The sequence below is a fragment of the Eretmochelys imbricata genome, chromosome 3, assembly GCF_965152235.1.
Source record: "Eretmochelys imbricata isolate rEreImb1 chromosome 3, rEreImb1.hap1, whole genome shotgun sequence".
Lineage (NCBI taxonomy): Eukaryota > Metazoa > Chordata > Testudines > Cheloniidae > Eretmochelys > Eretmochelys imbricata.
Window position 1 is genome coordinate 16868273 of NC_135574.1, and position 15230 is coordinate 16883502.

The following is a 15230-nucleotide window of genomic DNA, read 5'->3' on the forward strand; positions in this document are numbered from 1 at the left end:
TCTCATTGATCAGCACCCCAACAACTGTACCTTTGTCTTCCGTACAACACTTCCAAAAGCTATGAGGTCAAACCCAACTTTACCTATACATGAGAACTATGCTTCAAAGCTGAGCATAAAAATACGTATACCTTACTCTTATTCATGCAAGAGTTGTACAAACTCTAACATGCCTGTATAGAAACATAGTCTACAAAAACAAAGATTTTCACAGCTGAAAATTACATTGTGATACAAACAGCAGTGGTCTCTGACTGATCAAAATAATTCCATGTACCTGTTAGACATCATTACTTAGAAAGATTTCATGCAGAAGGAGATCATACAGACCAGCAGTCTACCATATCCATTCCGGACTACAGAATCATAGAACTGTAGGACTGGAAGGGACCTTGAGAGGTTATCTAGTCCAGTCCCCTACACTCAAGGCAGGATTAAGTACTATATAGACCATCCCTGACAGTTGTTTGTCTAACATGCTCTTTAAAAAATCTCCAGTGATGGAGATTCCACAACCTTCCACAACCTCCTTAACTACGCTGACAATTAGGAAGCTTTTCCTAATGTCCAACCTAAATTTCCCTTACTGCAATTTAAGCCCATTGCTTCTTGTTCTTGCCTCAGAAATTAGGGAGAACATTTTTTCTCCCTCCTCCTTGTAACAACCTTTTATGTACTTGTTATCATGTCCCCTCTCAGTCTTCTCTTTTCCAGACTAAACAAACCCAATTTTTTCAATCTTCCCTTAGATGTCATGTTTTCTAGACCTTTAATCACTATTGTTGCTCTTCTCTGGACTTTCTCCAATTTGTCCACATCTTTTCTGAAATGTGGCACCCAGAACTAAACACAATACTCTAGTTGAGGCCTAATCAGTGTGGAATACAGTGGAAGAATTATTTCTCGTATCTTGCTTACAACACTCCCGCTTATAGATCCCAGAATGATGTTTTTGCAACAGTGTTACATTTTTGACTTATATTTAGCTTGTGATCCACTATGACCCCCAGAGCCCTTTCCACAGTACTCCTTTCTAGGCAGTCATTTTCCATTTTGTATGATTGTTCCTTCCTAAGTGGAGTACTTAGCATTTATCCTTATTGTATTTCATCCTATTTACTTCAGACCATTTCTCCCGTGTGTCCAGATCATTTTGAATTTTAACCCTATTCGCCAAAGCAACCCCTCCCAGGTTGGTATCATCCACAAACTATAAGTGTACTCTTTGTGTCATTATCTAAATCATTGATGAAGTTGTTGAACAGAACCTGACCCAGAACTGATCCCTACGGGACCCCACTCGATATGCCCTTTCAGCTTGACTGTGAACCACTGATAACTACTCTCTGGGCATGGTTTTCCAACTAGTTATACAACCACCTCATAGTAGTTCCATCAAGGCTGTATTTCCCTAGATATGGCTGTCGACTGTATCTTTCTTGCCTTTATAATGTATTTATCACCATACGATATGGCTTCTTATGCTGCATCTATCCTGTGGATACATAGAGGAATTCTGTTACCAAGATTGTCAATCCATTAATTTTCACAAGTACTAAGTCCACTTAAAAGAAAATAAAACTCCCATGCGCTCAGCTCAAATGCTCTTCAAACACACAATAAACTAATTCACTCCTCTGCAAGTCTTTTGATCCCTTTCATCTTGGAGAAGTTAACTTTATCTGGGCCTAATAACCCCCAGGAACTCTACTACAATTGCAGCATGCCCTAGGACATATCCCTGTCACTTTTGAGAATCCCATGAATTTACGAATTTCAGCAGTCAGTTTCTTTCTACCACTTCTCCGTGGTCTTTGCGGATCAAACTCCTCGCTAGGTGATGTTAGAATACAGTGCAGAAGCCCAGCAGAAGAGATGATTGCTAGTGAGAAATGTCAGAGTTAGATTTAATTTTTTCCCGAAACTGTTTCCAGCTAGACAATCCTGTTCCCTGCTACAGCCCTTTGACTCACTTTGCAGTGATATAAGGAGGCCTTAAACACCCTGGTTCTATCTGTGGTCATTGTAGATAACCAGCTGAATATGAGTTCCAAATATGACACTGTTGCCAAGAGAGCAAATGCGATCCTTGGTATGTATAAACAGGGGAATACTGAGGAGGAGTAGAGAGGCTATATAACTTCTGTATTTAGCACTGGTGCGACTGCTACTGGAATACTGTGTCCAGTTCTGATGTCCCAAATTCAAGAAGGATGTTGATAAATTGGAGAGGGTTTAGAGGCGAGCAGTGAGAATCCTTCAATTGGAAAACTTGCCATATAGTGATACACTTGAGTAGCTTAATCTATGTATTTTAACGAAGGGAAGGTTAAGGGATGATTTGATCACAGTCCATAAGTATCCACATGGGGAATAGAAATTTGATAATAGAGGGCTCTTCAATTGAGCAGAGAAAGATATAACAAGCTCTGATGGCTTGAAGCTGAGGCTAAGCAAATTCAGAAATAAGGTTAGGTGCCCATTTTTAACAGTAAGGGTTATTAACCACGGGAACAATTTACCAAGGCCGTGGTGGCATCTCAATCACTGGCAATTTTCAAATCAAGATTGGATGTTTTTCTAAAATATCTGCTTTGGTTCAAACTACTAATTCAGGGAAGTCCCATTGCCTGGTTTATGAAGGAGGTCAATTTAAATTATCATAAGGGGCCCTTCAGGATTAATAATCTATGGATATATAGTCCATAGAAGTGCATCAACGCTGTTGTGATTTAATTGGATGGGTGACCTGGTGGAAGATTGTCTAAGCATAGGGACTATACACTGCTTGAACAACAAAGGATGCTGCTTTGTGGTACCACTTCCCCTTTGCCCATAGACGAGGGGCTTTGGTTCAGAGGATTTATTCCCTTTGTCAATGTGTAGGTCCTTTGCCCAAGGCCCATTTCCTGAAGCTTTGCATTTAAGCCATGGTTGTTGTTTTTTCTGAACTGTGAAGCTATGATATGAAACCTGCAGCTAATTTTTGCTTAGATTTATTTTTCCAATATACAGGTTTCCTTGCTCTTTGAGATCCCAGTCCTGCAAATGCACTTGCCTCGGTGGTAATGTATGCCTGTGAAGAGCCCTGTTGACTTCAATGGGCGTTTCATGGGCATGAAGGACTGCCCATGAGTTCAGGATCTGGCCCTTAGTCAAGATTTCAAGATGATATAACCCATCATTTCCTGCAGCAAAGGATTTCCATCACAATAAAAATCAGACTTTGAATATGCTGTTTATGGTATTAACAGGAATGATGCCATCAAATATTAAAACTAAATTGATTTCTAAAAAATTATGCATTTTTCACCATCTCTGCAATATGTTTACTTTTTGCACTTTACAGTTAAGCTGGTCTGGTCTGTTGCACTTTCTGTTTCCAGTCAGTTTCCTTCTTCTGCACTAATGTCAATGCTAAGGTAGGGAAGATTTTCAAAATTGACGAGTGATGTTTGGGTGCCCAACTTGAGACACCTTAAAGAAGCCTGATTTTCAAAAAGGGCTGAGCACCCACACACTGAAAATTGGGCACCCAGAATAATGATATAGGGCCAGATCTTCAAAGGAATTTAGGCACCTAAAAATGCAGTTAAGCACCTAGTGGGATTTTCAAAAGTGTTGTTGATTTCCATGGGATTTAGATACCTAGTCTGCGTAGGTGCTTTTGAAAATCCCATTAGGCACCAATCTGCTTCTTTAGGCACCTAAATAACCTTTGAAAATGTGTCCCCTGGATAACATTTGTAAACCTTGGCTGGAATGAGCATCACTCATGTCCCCCTGCTGTATCAAGCACTGTCCTAACTAATCAAATGCTTTCATCTACTGGGATGTAATTTTCTGCTACCACCAATCATTGACACAAAATAATTGTATGAATGTGTGCAGACCAATCCAATCTTTGGCTGCTTTGCTTAATTGTTTCTGGGTCAGGGCTTTGGCAATGGGCTTTGGGAACCTTATCACCCTTTCGTCTCAATCCCATCCCATTTATAAATGCTATTTTCAGTGCAAATACTCACATGCAAACTTCAAAGTTGCACAAATATGTGGGTAAACTTGATCATTCCAATGTCTGCAGAAAGCAAAACACAAAGAGGTATCAGCACATATGCCTATGCCAACGAGAGGGGTTCTCCCATCACCGCAGGTCATCCACCTTCCCGAGAGGCTGTCTAAACAGGGACTTAGGTTGTTTTAACTATGTCGCTCAGAGGTGTGGGTTTTTCACAGCCCTGAGCAGCCTCGCTGGGTAAATCTAATTTTCTAATGTAGATCGGCTCTGAAATTGCATTGGTGTGTATCATCTGTACAGGAAGTATTCTGCCTGGCTCCCATGCAATGTAGCTTACACGCTCTCTAGAATATAAACTTGTTCAACACTTCTAGGACATGTCTACACCGCAGCGAGGAGGTGTGATTGCTGCACATGTAGATACAGATCAGCGCTAGCTTGCGTAACAACAGCAGTGCAGCCGCAGCACCACGGGTGGTGGCCACTCAAGTATGAACCCAGGGTCCTGGGTGGGCACAGCTAACACATGCAGCTGTCCAAGATGCTGTCCATGATGCTGTCCATGATGCTGCAGCTTCACTGTTATTGTTACTCAAGCTAGCTTTGAGCATTGTTTGGCTCAGTAGACCAAAGTTAGCTCTTGTATGTCTACACATGCTGCATTGCATCTTCCAATTGCAGTGGAGACATACCCTTGCAGTGAAGCCCAGATCCAGCACAAACAAAGGTAACAAAAGTGCAAGTCATTTCTTGCCATATATTGGTACCTGCACTATACAGACCTTCACATTTCATTCTTATTCCTACCAATGCCCTAAGAACGGAGGTAAGCTAGTTCTGAATTATCATGGTTGAAAACATGGTGCTCATCTAGACCTGATCGCACATCCAGCGGCACCGTCATCCACCCAGTGAAGTCAGTGGCAAAATCTCCATTCGTGCCAGCAGTGCAAGGTCAGGCACCTACTTCGTCATTTATATTTCAGTAACACCTAGAGGCCACACCACTGCACAAACACAGAGCAAGGGTCAGTCCCTCCTCTGAAGAGTTAACAATGTAAATAGTCAAGACGGACAAAAAGCAGGAGGGGAAACAGAGGCAGAGAACAGAGAACTGACTTGCCAAAGCAGCTGGTAAGTGCCAGAGCCAGGAAGATGAAGCCAGCCAAGACAGGGGTGATGCTGGTGGACAGAGGAAAGCACTTCAGAGAGTTTGCATCCAGGGTGAAGTTACTTTGGTTAACAATTCACACCCACAATTGGTCAATTCAGGTCATAGTTTAGGAGTGATCTTGGATTCCTTGCTTACAGTATGATCTCACATAGAAGTGTCACAAAGTCAGTAATGCTTTCTACCATCTCCAGCTGGCTAGGAGATTCCATCCCACCATGGAGGAGGATGAATTGGCCTCGGTTATATATATCTTTGTCACTTGCCATCTGGACTACAGCAATGTAATATACCTGGGCATGAAGCCAATAACACTTAGGAAACTCCAACTGCTACAGAATGCTGCAGCAAGTCTCCTAAGCAACACATCAGACCTGTCCTTCAACCTCTATGCTGGCTTCCCATAGAACACTGAGTCAAGTTCAAGTTTTTGGTCCTTATCTTCCAGATTCTCAATAGCCTGGACCCACAGCATATGCATTTTCCACTGAATGCATCCGATGACAGGAACTGTAGCTCATGAAAGCTTGTGCTCAAATAAATTGGTTAGTCTCTAAGGTGCCACAAGTCCTCCTTTTCTTTTTGTGAATACAGACTAACACGGCTACTACTCTGAAACCTAGCATATGCAAAGACTACCTCAAGCTCCAGAATGAAGACTGTAATTGACAACTCCATGCCTTCAGGCCCAATGGAACTTTCTACCATAAGAGAGAAGCTCATCTGTGCAGAAGAAAGAGCTTGCTCAGGGGTTAGTGGGAGACTGTGGAATGAACTCCCACAGGAACCATGGCCCGTCACAAACCTCATCATCTTCCACTCCAGGTGCAAGGCTCACTCCTTCAATCTGCCACCTCTAATATAAACGTAGAGCAGCATGTGCATTTTAAAAAAAACAAAACTCTCCACTGCACACACAATTCTCCTCCTGGGGAGAGGATGAAGGAGAGAATGAATCGTACGAGGGCAGTATACAAACCTATATAGGATAGAATAGGAAGAGAGGTCCCTTCAGTCCCAATCCAGTGTCCTACCTCTCTTCAGTGGCTGTTTGTGGCTAGGAGACACTGTAAGATACATTCAAAGGTGCAAGATGGTTTCTGACATCATCCCATTTTCTGCATCACTGAAACTTCCCGGAACATTCATTTGGGGGGGCGGGATTTTCCACACTGGTGTTCTGCTGGCAGCTGAATTTGTTTGCAAAAATTCAGGCAAAGAACACTTTGACCATTTTTGAGTTACCGGAGAATTAAAAAAAGTACTGCCCCATTATAAGACTATTCTGTCCACCATATTTACATATTTTGAACAAGGCAACAACAAAAATAGCTGAAGTCTGAAATTTGGGAAGGATACACAGCTCACTCCTGCTGCCTTTGAAGTCTATGGATGTTTTGATACTGACTTCAATGGAAGCAGTCAAACCCATATCCCATTTGTTTTAATGTTATATGCAATTGTATAAACACTTCTGAGCATGCTTATGAGGCCTCTGCTCAGATTGTTAATGGCAGCTAATGAAGCTCCTGTTCTTTGGTGATATCTCAGTGCACATCCAGCAGGGGTTGTCAAACACAGGAGTTACTGTCAGGATAGTTTACTTTAGGGTGATTGTAAATGTTTCATAGAAACTTACACAGAAAAATCCTCCAAGCCTCTTTGCTCCCTTGGCATCAAGGAAAAGAGAAAATAATTCATCCCATGATTTTGGGGATTATTTTTTTCTGGATCCTAGAGTATTGCAAACTTTTTCAACTTTCATTTAAAAAAAAAGTTTATTTTCCATTGCAGAAATACAGCTCTCACTGTGGGCCCAATTTGACCATCCTTACCAATGGGATTACTCATGGAGTAAGATATTATATACACCTTATCAACAAAGATCATGTTACCTTGTCCATCCCATCTGATAGAAAACCATTTCAAGTTAAACAACAAGAGTATCAAGGGCAGAAACTTTGGCCCACAACCTCATTGACTTCTGCTGAAGTGTGAATTTTGTAACCTAATTAAGAGCATGCAAATGCCAATATTAATAAGCACTGGACATTTCTTTCACCTTCAAAAATACATTAAATTCAAAAAATGAAGTTAATGAAAGTATATATTTTTTGTCTGCTCAGTTAGAATCCATTTTGCTCTCCCGCCCAAAATCAGGAAAAGCAAAAATTAAGGTTCTAAAACCAATATTAATGAAGATGCAGGCCAAAATCTTCAAACTTAAGGTCTAAACATACCTATTATTAATGCTTTTAATTCAAATAAAAAGTTTATTTTAAAGAAATGAACCTTCCTCTGCCATGTTTGCAACCAATAATATTTTGCAGAATTGTGGTAGTACATGAAAACCTAAAAGTGCAGCTGTCTACAGAGAAAAATGAGTTTCACCTGCTAGGTTTTCTTCTCCTTGCCCAAATTGATGGGAATGCTAAAATGAACAGACAGCATGAATAGTGAGAAGAAAATCAGATGTTTAACACAAATGGTTGCAAATGTAGTTATTTTGGCTGATCCTACGCTTACTGAAAACAACGATCAGGTCCACATCTTCAAAGGTATTTAGGTGGGAGTTAGTGGCCTAAATGCCTTTGAAAATCTGGGCCCCCACTGCAGGATCAATGCCTAATTGTTCATGCATTTGTTATTCGTAACTTCACTGGAAATTTGGAGGAACAGTTTTCAGTTTATGGGAAATAATTTGTTTGTGTATTTGTTTCTTAAGGTGCTTTATTGGTCACCACAGTCACATGGTAATATTTTTTGGTCCGTGATAGATGACAGAACAGTAGTACAACTAATAACTGATAACAACTACACAGAGGAGTGTATGAACATGGCTGAATGATTTTGACAAAACACTGCAGATTAAGGTGTTTATGTCCATCTATTTGTAACATAGACAAGGTCCTTTTGTTTTTGTTTTTTAAAAAAAGCATATAATTTTCACCCTTTCCGTGTCCCTTTAATTTTCATTATTTTATTTAATGTTAGTTTGTGTGAATTTAACGTTAGATGTTGTTAATTAATAGAATTGCTTAGGCTACAGGCAGTTTTACCATGCTGTGAATAAACTCCTCACATCATAACTGTTCTTCTTTTTGCCCCATCAAACTGCCTCGTTCCTGAAATCTGATTATTTTTTCTGAAATTATATCATAAGAATAACTGAGTTACAATGTAACAGAGTGCTCGGAGGTAGCAGGTAAGCCAGCACTTTGGTACCAATCAGTTTCCCTGGGGAAGGCTGACTGGGGATATGCAGCTAATTAGCTAATCAGGCTGGGCGGGCTGATGAACCGAGTAGCCTTCAGATGAGGGATATAAAAGAAAGCACAGGAAGGAAATGAGAGGGGAGGCTCTGGGTTAGCTGAGCCCCTATATGTTCTGAGGTCTTAAGGATGAGAGACGATTCCTCTCTGGTCCTGTGGGAGAAAGGTAAAGAGCAAGGAACATTGTAAAAACTTTACTGCACAAGACTATATAGGTGTTGGTGATGGGAATATAAATAAAGTCACATGAAGTTGCCACTTGCTGGAGAATCTGAGAGGTTTCTGGGGTACCAGTGGATGGGGATGGAGTGTACCCCCTTACATACGATCTTTTACTGAACCTGAAATTCTGTACCAAATGTACTATGCTATTCAGTGAAAAGATATATTAATATTTGAATTCTCCCTTTCTTCAAATAGAAAGACACCTTATATTAACATACATTCCAGTTCTATTTGTGTCAGTGAGTGTCCTGTCCATATTTAATTTCTGCATGAATGAATGATTTCTCTACATTCTTAAAAGAAAACACAATTCACATTTTTTTGAAGGCAAATGTAGATCTCAGACTTAGGCAATGCAGAGAACTGAAACCTCCTCCCACACAACCTATCTGGTGAAGAGGGCATGTCAGGAACTGGAAGGGGCAAGTTTGGGTTAAGGAGGAATGTGCAAAGGGACTGTCTGAAATGCAATGTGCTCCGGCGATCTCCAGCTGCCATATGGTGCCGAGGAGACTATAGCCAGTAGGCCGAGTTTAGTCTGCTATATTCAGCCAGAATCTCTGCTGATGTAAATTTGAAGTCAATGCAACTGTGCCGGTTTACAGCAGCAGAACATTTGGCTCATTGACCAATAGGATATTTTAACAGCTCAAGGACAATTTTTAATATGCTAAGTAGTTTCTTTTTTTAAAATGTGAAATTATAGCTCCCACTCAGCAGGAAATGAAATCAAATTGATCAATTGAATGTTATATCATCATCAAATGCTAGGCTTACACCAAGGGGCACTGTTTTTTTCTTTTGGACTAAGATAAAGACCTTCTTCTTTTACAATTATTCCTATTAAAATGTCCACGCAGAGATTTAAATAGATATATCTACAGAGGCAGTTAATAATTTTTTATAGTTTGTCTCAAATGGCTCATACTAACTAGCTCTCAGTGCTTTTCCTCAGCAGTTCTCAAAACAATATACAATGGAGGTTAGTATCATTATCCCCATTTTACAGCTGGGAAAACTGGGGCATAGAGAGGGGAAATGACTTGCCCAGGGTCACCCAGCAGGACAGGTCTCCTGAATTCTAGTCTAGTAGCCTATTCACTAAGTCAGATTTCCCCTTCTGGACCAGCATACCTGTTATTAATGTTATCTCACAAAACCCATGCTAATCTTGTCATTGCGTTAGTACACCCTGGCCCAATACAAGTCCAGCAAGGATACATTATGCTGCACACTTAGTACTGCCTAGGAGCTATTGAAGACGCATCTTACAAATAATGGGGATATCATTATAAGTCACCTTTTATAAAGCACTGCCTTGGGCAGACGCAGCGGGGGTCAACGTTAAAAAGCCTGTTGGTGGAGGTGGCATTCATGCTTCTGTAGTTAAAGCGGTGTCTGCATTTCCATGACAAACCTCTACTTCTAGAAATGCATAAATCAGCTGTAAAAATGGGCTCAGGCTTGAAACTTGGCACCAAATGTCCTAGCTGGCTGCAATTACTTTTGAGAAATTCGAAGAAAAAGTCGTTTTTTTCTCTGAGGTATAAAGACGCAGAAAGAATGGAAGTTTGGGGGTTGCTGAACATTTTTCTGTGCTTTTTAAAAACAAAACCCATTTCTGTTTGAAGGGAATTTTGTAGCCTATTGGACACTGGGGTGAGAAAACCTGGATTTGTGCTGGAAATGGCCCACCTTGATTATCATACACATTGTAAAGAGAGTGGTCACTTTGGATGGGCTATTACCAGCAGGAGAGTGAGTTTGTGTGGGGGGGTGGCGGAGGGTGAGAAAACCTGGATTTGTGCTGGAAATGGCCCAACTTGATTATCATACCCATTGTAAGGAGAGTGATCACTTTAGATAAGCTATTAGCAGCAGAAGAGTGGGGTGGGAGGAGGTATTGTTTCATGGTCTCTGTGTATATAATGTCTTCTGTAGTTTCCACAGTATGCATCCGATGAAGTGAGCTGTAGCTCACGAAAGCTTATGCTCAAATAAATTGGTTAGTCTCTAAGGTGCCACAAGTACTCCTTTTCTTTTTGCGAATACAGACTAACACGGCTGTTACTCTGAAACCTATGATGTGAGCTAGTGACTTTGGGCCACATTTCTGCCCTTTGCTGGATCCACGCTCCCTCATTTACTTTAGTGGGGCTGGGAATAGGAGAATTTAGCTCATTATTATTATTTGAATGACCGTAGCACCTAGGTACCCTAGTCATGGAACACATGCTAGGCACTGTACCAATACAGAACAAAAAAGACTCCCCAGCAGGGAGAGAGGTGGACTGAGAGCTCGGGGAGGGCAGCCGTGCTTCCAGCGGGGTGTGGAGGGGACAGCTGTGCTCCCAGCAGGGTACTGAGAACCGGGGGGACAGCCCCTGTGCTTCCAGCAGGAAGCCAAGAGCCTTGGGGGCAGCACCCAGGCTTCTGGCAGGGAGTCTAGTTGCAGCCGGGCTTCCAGCAGTGAATGGGGAGCCGGGAGCCAAAGGGGTAGCCTGGCTGGGAGTGGGGAGTCGGGCAGGCGCAGCCCGTCTCTGAGCGGGGAGCTGAGAGCCTAAAGGCAATTCAGCTCCTGGGGGGAGCTGTACGCAGAGCTGAAGGCTCAGGCTCTCAACCTCCTCCCCCTTTAAGTTGGTGGAAGTGCTCCTGGTGAGGATGTGCACCACCCACAGAAGAAGGGCAGTGTGGCCATGAACCACCACAGTAATTACTGCCATGGCTGTAAGTTGACCTAACATAGGTCGACTTAACTTTTGAGTGTAGGCGTGTCCTTAATGTTTTGAAATCTGAACTGGAGAGGTGGGGGGAAGGGAAAGGTGCATGGCAGGGGAAAGAAGCCTAGCCTTAAAGGGCAAATGGCCTCAGGGAGAGGCCAGTAAAAACTTCTGCTCCTCCACTGGGGTGGCAGAGAGAAAATGGGAACACTTCTATATACATGTCACTAGGGGGAGTTGGTTTTCGCACAGGGGAGAACAAAGAGAGAGAGCAAAGATGAACTCCAGCACTCCACCTTGACCGGGGCCGGCTTCAGGCACCAGCGTTCCAAGCAGGTGCTTGGGGCGGCCCTGTGAAAGGGGCGGCAGAGTTTCCACGGCAGCGGCAATTCGGCGGCAGCTTCTCCCTCTCTTGCCGTCCGCGGCGGCAATCAGCGGTGACTGTTTATTTCACTGCTTGGGGAGGCAAAAACGGTCGAGCTGGCCCTGTCCTGGACTGCTAGATTTAGGCAGAATACCCAGTTAGACTGTTGGCCAGAGCAGAAGATCTGTACATTGGAACTAAAATAAGGTTGACACTGTGGTCTATGGCAGCACTGTGCGCTGCTCCATGGGGAATGTAAATCTGGGTCTTGAGTTTGGTTCTTTGCTTCCTACTCCAGGAAGGGCAAGGGGTGTGTGTATCATGAACAGGGGCACTAGGGGACAGTATGCTTAGCCTCTGGGGGGGGAGGGGAGACTTTCCCAGGGCTTCCCAGAACCTCCTTCCAACTGACTGAAGTTTCAGAACCAAGAGGCTCTGGGAAAAGCTGTAGCCAGCCCTGTTTTCTGTCAGTAGGGGTGGGATGTATAGGGGCTCTGATGTGGGAAATAGAAGACATCTTGAAGGACATGCCTAAAAAATCCCAAAGACCCCCCCCCCTTGTGAAGTCCTGAATGCGTCCTGTGAGCTGCTAAGTGCTCTGCGCTCCCAGTAACTTCAATGGGAGTTGCAGACACTCAGCACCTTGTACTTATTTTTCAGCACCCAAAAGCATTTATGATGATGGTGCTTAAAATGGGGATTTGCTGGATACAAATGCGGCATTTTCTAGTCTGCACACTCAGTTTAATGTGTATTCCATATGGACCCTTCTTAATACAGGGAGAAATGCTGGCTGTCCTTTCCAAGAGTGTGTGCAGTCCAAGATAGAGCTATAATGACATGTTCCTGTTCCAAAGGGAGACTAGGTTGCAGAGAGCCTGCATGGGGTGGGGGACTCTGTCACCCCTTGTTCTGAAGTGTTCCTCTATCTAGGGCAATTGTGTGGGTATTTTGGGTGATGGATGAGCTGGGGGGAAAGGACAAGATGCTTCTGTTCTCCCAAAAAGCTTGCATAGCTCCTCTCTTCAAAATCCTCTTACTGGGTGAGATGGGATAGATCAGGATTTAGCCTTAAAGTGGCCATATTCCCAATATATGATGGCATTGCAGGACCTAGGTTATATGTCACATGACATGCTTCACACATGTTCTAGTTCTCCCTTAACTCTGAATTTCCTCCCTAGTGATATTTTATTGTTTTGTGTCAGAGCCTTAACTTTCTTCCCATACATTTGGTTTTGGGTAGGTGAAGAATAATTTTCCCCTCTCATCATGTTGTGGTGCCTTTTCCTAGCACTGCTTCCCTAGCTTTGCTCACGAGGGGCCGAACCTTAGTTGGCCTTAGTACCCACAGGGACATCAGTGGGAACTAGAAGCACTCAGGACCTTGCTCTGTTTTGAATCTGTATAACCTAAAAACAATTAAGCAGTAAACCAAACAACCTAATATTATAATTAATAGTAATGTACTAAATTGAATAGTTCAGGAAATATATAGAGATTATATCAAACAGATTTTGTGTTGTACCTCCTTAAAGACAATGGGATCTTAGTTCCATATGGAGTAACTCCACTGAAGTTGATGAAGTTACTAGGGTTGCCAGGTGTCCGATTTTAAGGGGACCTGTACAGTCTCTGGTCGGAAGTATTGACTGGACACCAGAAGTCTGGTTACCACAATTCTGATGTTGCCCCCCGCCCCCCCCACACACACTCAGCCAGCCCAAAGCCCCTTTAAAACCCGAGCACTGGTCCCAGAGCTGGAGGGACCCCAGCTGTTAGTCCTGGCTGGGCTGCGGAAAAGACACATCCTTTTCCCCTACATGGGCCGCTCCCAGGGCTGGGTCAGACCCACCTCCGGGAACCTCCCCCTGCTGCAGAAAGCTCCGCCCCCTGCTTCCTGCCCTCATCACTCCTTGCAAACTCTTTGCCTCTGAGCCGCTGCTGGACAGAGCAGGAGAGACATGGTCTTCCTCTTCTCTTTTTGGTGAGTTGAGCCTTTGGTTGGGGGTGGTTCAAGGAAAGAGCAAACGTAACAGCCCCTCATGTGCTGGGAAACTCCCCTTGCTGGTCCCAGCAGCTCATAGTTGTTTTGCTTTGCTGGGGGGGGGGGATTGTTAAAGGAAGCCTCTGAACTTTCAATGTGAAGCCATTCTATCAAAGTGGCATTTCAGGGCAGGATATTGTGGAAAATGAAGGGCTGGAGCCCCTTCCAGGTGCTTGGGCTCTGCCCTGGAACACAAGTGCTGCTAAAAATGGAAGGGTTTGTTTGGTCTGAAGCGTACGCCAACAATGGCAAGTCAAAACCAGTTTCCCTTCTCCCCATGGCCCCCCTCATCCATCCCATTTGTAATTGTCTCTTGCTAGTATCTCCACTGCGGCTGGCAAGTCCATGTTGTGCCTGTTTGACAATGTATATGCTGGTAAGTATTTGGGGAAGAAAATTTTGACCACAGCTGTAGTGTCCAGTTTTGAGAGATTGGAAAGTTAGCAACCCTAGGAGTTACACCTGAGTCACACTGTGTAATTTAAGAACAGAATATGGTACTGAGATGGAAAAATAGCTGATCAAATGATACTGAACTACTGTATTGCGTATACATTCCTATTTTTCCCCACTAAAGAAAATGTAAGCGTCTGGGATGCACATATAAACCCGGATAAGCATAAAAGGTTGGTGGGTAATTTCCTAAAGAGAAATAGTATGGAATAAAAAGATGAGAATAATAACCCTGAAAACAGTATCTTGAAAATCTATTTAGTATCAATAAAATTATGCATGCAAAATGCCATGCATTCATACCTATTTTGGCCCTAAAAATTGTTACTCTATCAAGTAATAATTTATGAAATACCCAGTTCTGGACCTAGGGTTAATCCCGTAGTTCAAACATAAGTGATCAAGGATTAGATTAGCTGGAATGGGAAAGTGCAAGGGGTAATTACAAAATGAAAAATGTCCTCATCACAACCTCCCGAACAGTTCTGCATAAAGGCAGCAAAATGTTAAAGGCCAAAGTCTGATCTTAGCTACGCTGGAGAATTTGGCTCTATGTTTAAATGGTGGAAAGACAAATTTCCAAAGTTTTCTCCTTTTCTCTTCCACAAGGTACCTAGAAATGTTTATGAGAATGCAAAATGTTGTTCACTTTAATACAATTAATGCCTTTTTTAAAAGGAGGGAATAATTAGGACACTCTTCCTGACAGAAGGGATGAACACTTGCAGTTTTCACAGTGAGAGACCTGCATTTTTGGAGGGAACATCCAAAAATGTCCCCCAAATGTCACACTTGTTCCTTAGAGGTTCAGGTTTAGTGGGGAAAGACTGCCAGGTACTGGTGAATTTTCTTTTAAGGACTGGAAACTACACATCTTAAAGGTACAGACTGAAGTCAGTAATGCCCTGCAATTAAAGATGGGTCCAAACCAAAACCTAATATTCCCACCATCCAAACTTT